The sequence below is a fragment of the Labrus bergylta genome, chromosome 1 (genome assembly GCF_963930695.1).
Source record: "Labrus bergylta chromosome 1, fLabBer1.1, whole genome shotgun sequence".
Taxonomy (NCBI): domain Eukaryota; kingdom Metazoa; phylum Chordata; class Actinopteri; order Labriformes; family Labridae; genus Labrus; species Labrus bergylta.
In genome coordinates, this window is record NC_089195.1 from 4,309,349 (window position 1) to 4,314,147 (window position 4,799).

Here is a 4,799-nt window from a genome sequence, read left to right on the forward strand (position 1 = left end):
GCCCATCAGCATTTAATGTATAAGATATGAGTCAGACCACATTTGTTTTTTTGAGTTATGAGCCTAGTAGTCACCATACTTGGGATAAAGGTCAGAGCTGTCACCTGACATGCCTTGTGGCTATTCTAAAACATCTTACCTCTGTACCACAACATGTATGAACCTTTCAGACTTGTGGTTTTCTGGAAATGTATGGGATCTTCTTTTTTCTTTCATTGGGATATCTGAGAATCAAGTATGTTAGGTCCAAGTGAAAACAAAAGACTTATAATGGTTTTTATTTTTAAATATTTTTAAAAAGGTTAAAATCAGAGATCTGAACTTGACTTGGTTTCTGTTAGATTTTAATTTACCTTTAACATACAATATGTAGAATTGTAAGACAATGATTAAGTACAAAGTACAAATTGACTGAACCTGTTTTATATATATGTTTTGTTACATTACCTCAAATATTTCCAACAGTTAGCAAAGCCAGTGAAATCCGTAATTTTAAAGTTGTAATGGGGCGTCTCTTGTCGAGGCGGCCACCATGATGTGCTGCCATGACAGACAGAATGTTTATCATTGCTGTGGAAACACAGGATATTATGTCAAAGACTGCTACATAAGGAGGTCTGTTTCGCCCATTTGTCTTTACTACATCATCGCGGAGTTCATTTTCAATGGGGCTCCCATGATTCCCCGCTAACCTCAACGTCATCTTTTGTTTTTTTTTTGTATTCAGAGCCCAGTAGAGGCGGAATCTACTTAATGTATGTTTAAAGCCAAAAACCTAACTTCACATCACCCATTGGTTTGTGGAAGACCAAGTTTGGAACTTGCTATCACAATCCTGTTCTTTTTTTTTAGTTGTTTTTTTTTGGGCCAGTGGGAAGTTGGGTAATTTTCTCATCTCGATCAAACACACTTGAATTTGCAGCTCATAACGTTGCCCCCTGCTGGTGGGAGAAAAAAAATGCAGGTTTAAGGCACTTCTTTATTGGCATAGCTTGCAAAAAAGTTGTTTTTGTTGAATGTGGCTGCTGCTGTAGGTCCATACCTTTAAATCCCCCATTCCACTGAGTTTGAAACAGAGTGTACACAATTTAATATGATATCAAGCAAACAAACAAACAAACCAATAATACCAAAGTCCAGTACACATTACATTCCAGCTGGAAACTATAGCTTTTTTATACCACAACAGTACCTTTACTATAGGGACCACTTTCACTTCACTACTTTACCTGCAACATTTAAGTTGTTGGAGATAAGAAATATACAAATTACCAAGAGGCCTGTCCTTTAAAAACACCTCAGGAAACACTTCTGTAAAGGTACATTTTCAGACATCTAAGTTATGAGGAATATGAAAAAGCACATTTAAGATGCGTAGGAGGATTTATAGCCCAGCTAACAGTGAGTCATATTCACAATTTGTACAAAAAATGTTTCACAAATATACTTCAGAAGAATAAATGCCATGAAACACCTGTGATCGGCTGGTTGCCAGTATGACAGTATGAAGGTATGATTCATACAGAAGTCATGTGAAACTTTCACCATGATACTGCAGCGGGGTTTATCTGCAGCATTAATTTGACAACCGTTTTAACTTTTGATTAATTTATTAATAATATCAAACAGTTTCAAAATCATTTCATATTTGACTTGTGTTTAAGGAGTGTGTACTAAACAGGATTTGGATCATGTTTGTATTCTTTAAACGTCTTGCGATATTTATCAAAGTTTTAGAAATGGGATATATTTGTCATTAGTTTCAATTCATCTATATGAGTATTTTATTGCTCATGAATATCTGAACACTTTTAATGTATCAAGGTTTTTTTTTCTTTTATAGATTTCTGTCTATTTACCGAAGCAGGTTTTATTTGGAACTTGGAGGCATTATTTTTTATCCTTCCATTTTTACAGACCCTGAAGCCTGCTGGTGAAGATCCGCACTTACTGAGGCCCGACACTAAAGCATACCTGACTAATAATGTTTAGCCGTGAGGTGTGGGATTTTACATTCCACTCATCTATCTCTCCCTGAGCTGTGCTTTTCTTTTTCTCTTTTTAAAGCAGTCTGAAGATGGAAAACAAGGCTGCCTGCCCCTCTACAGTTGAATGAAAATGACTCTGTGAGCAAAGTTGTAAAGTTGACATAAGAGAGAAGAAAAGAAACACAATGCCATGTTGTTATTTGATTGCTGCTATTTGGAGCACGTCTCATGAAAAGCGTCTGTGTCACTGAAGAATGTATTCCTGATAAGTTTCATGTGCGATGGTTTCAGACTTGTTCAAGTACCAGATGTGATTGTACTGAAAAATCACACTTCATCTTGGGATTTATTTGAATGCTGTGTAAGCATTATATGCTAATGTTTTCCTATCTCCTTGAATATATTTTCTCAAATATCCAGATTTTCAGTCTTTGAGTGACATGATTCCAGGCTTCAGGCCAACATTCACACCTCACACATATACAAACGGTATGTTTGCCTTCAGGCCCTATAATGAATGTCGGATTAATCCTGATTTCATGAACATCTTTGCTAGCGTAAAGAAAAATGCTTATGAAAATATGCTAATTTTCTCCTAAATAGGAACTTAAACAGTTCATGAAAATACACCTAACTACTACAGAAGTTTATTTTTTTTATTTTTGCAAATTCTGTAAAAGACATCACATGATTTTGGCTCATACTAAAAGCTCTGATTAACAGAACAACACAGCAGAAAAGTGCGTTGATTGAGAGATTGATTCATTTATTGATTTGCTGGTTAATTCCCGGCAGAGTTTTTTTTTGGCTGTAAGCCTCTGCCTTGGCCGATGTTAGCATGTGCAGACAGATGGATAATTGTAGTTTATTGATGCCAAGCTGGGAAATGTATTATCATGTTACAGCTAGGGGTTGCACACCTTCATTTCATAACGCAAAAATGTCCCCCCTGGGGGATCAATACAGTTATTAAATTAATTAAATTAATTATCGTTATTTTTATCTTTGTTGTTTCATTTTTTAGTTGATATATGTTGTCTCGCCACTGATGAAGTTATGAGTAAAACCACGGGAAAAGCGAATGTTCAGCAACCAACAAAAATATTGATTAGCAAAACCTGAAGACGATTAACACAAGAAGAAACAGCAGTTTGCAACAGCTGCAATAAAGTATGCAACAATAACGCATGTGTTTACAACTGCCATACAGTAAGGGAGTGCAGAGGAAAAAACTTGATGCCAAAGTCCTGCTCAGTCCCAGTTTATTAGGAGGACAGTGGCAATTAGTCGACATCGTTCATAGAGAGTTATCACACAGTTGTAAAGTGGACACATCCCCTAGTCTGTGCAACCCCTAGTTACAGCACTGGGTTGTCAAATCAGTGCATATAAACAAATACATAAGTTATTTACATAAACATTACGGGAGATAAAAATGAATAAACACCAGTGGGGGAATTTAAAACGTTTAAGAAAAAGAAAACGAATGAAACAATAACGTAGGTGTAATAAAACATAGAAAACAATGCAGCGAGGAAGTCGGGAGTTTAGACGTAGAAAAACCATGTCAGATCAGCGTCTCATTGTCCTGCCTTTGATCTGATGTTTTCACTGCTCCTCTGTTTCATCATTTTGAATATATGTCAATACATATAACGGCATTGCCCCCCTAAGCAAACTGAAGTAGCAAAGACTGCATTTCTCAGCTCTGATATGAATAAACCTGACAGGGTGCCATGCTCGGTGTGCACTTCAGGCCTCACTGCCACTGAAAAGACAAAACTATGTAAACAAAGTCCTCACATTTCAATATTTAAACTTCACAATGGAGGTTTCGGATTTCATTAAAGTTTTATATGAACTTTCATGTGAAGAGACAAGAAAACATGTTTATATTTTCATTTCATTGTACAGTGTTCCCCTTTGTTATTTATATCTTTGCTTTAATAGAGTGTATAGCTTCTGTACAGTTTATTTTAATTTACTCAGCTGTTACTACAACTTATTTATTTATTTATTTATTTTATTTGTACTTTTCTACTCTTTTTTTCTTTATAATGCTATTCTATTTTATATATAATTTAAACTTTTTTGTAGAAGCTGACTCAGGGAGAAACGCACAAAAATTCTAATGTACCTGTACTCTCCTGTACCTGTACTGTCCTGTACCTGTACTCTCCTGTACCTGTACTGTCCTATACCTGGTCAAATGGCAATAAACATCTATTCTATTCTATTCTATTCTGAATCATTTACACAACTGACCCTTCTCTGAGACGTTCCCGTACCCAGTGCCAGAAGTTTCCTCACCAGTTTGCATTTAACGAAAAAGAGAGAGAAATATATTTATAGACACAAATCTGCTGCTGCATAAGAGCCTCTCATCTGACTGGACTGCACAAGATTTAAAATAATAATAATAATTATTTAAAGGAATCTCTGCTTTTTATTCACATTTCAAAAGCCATGTTTTCACTTTGACTTTCCAATGATATACTGTACTGTTCAGTGTTCAAGGTTAAATTCTTCTGTTGTTTACGACTTGCAGTCACAAAGCATGTTCACCTAGTTTAACAACTAACACAAGCATGTCTCTTTAGGATAATGATAACCACAGTGATAGTAATACAATTGGTGCAACACACTGTTTAATCACTTCTACTTTTTAATGATAAGTGTTTAACTCGTTCATTCGCTGAGCCTGAGGCTGTTTTTCTTGCGCTGCCTGAACAGTTTGCCTGTCATGGGCTGAATTAACAGCTTTCACTTTGTTGGAACTTGTCGGTTGAAGCTATGAGTCACACGAAGATA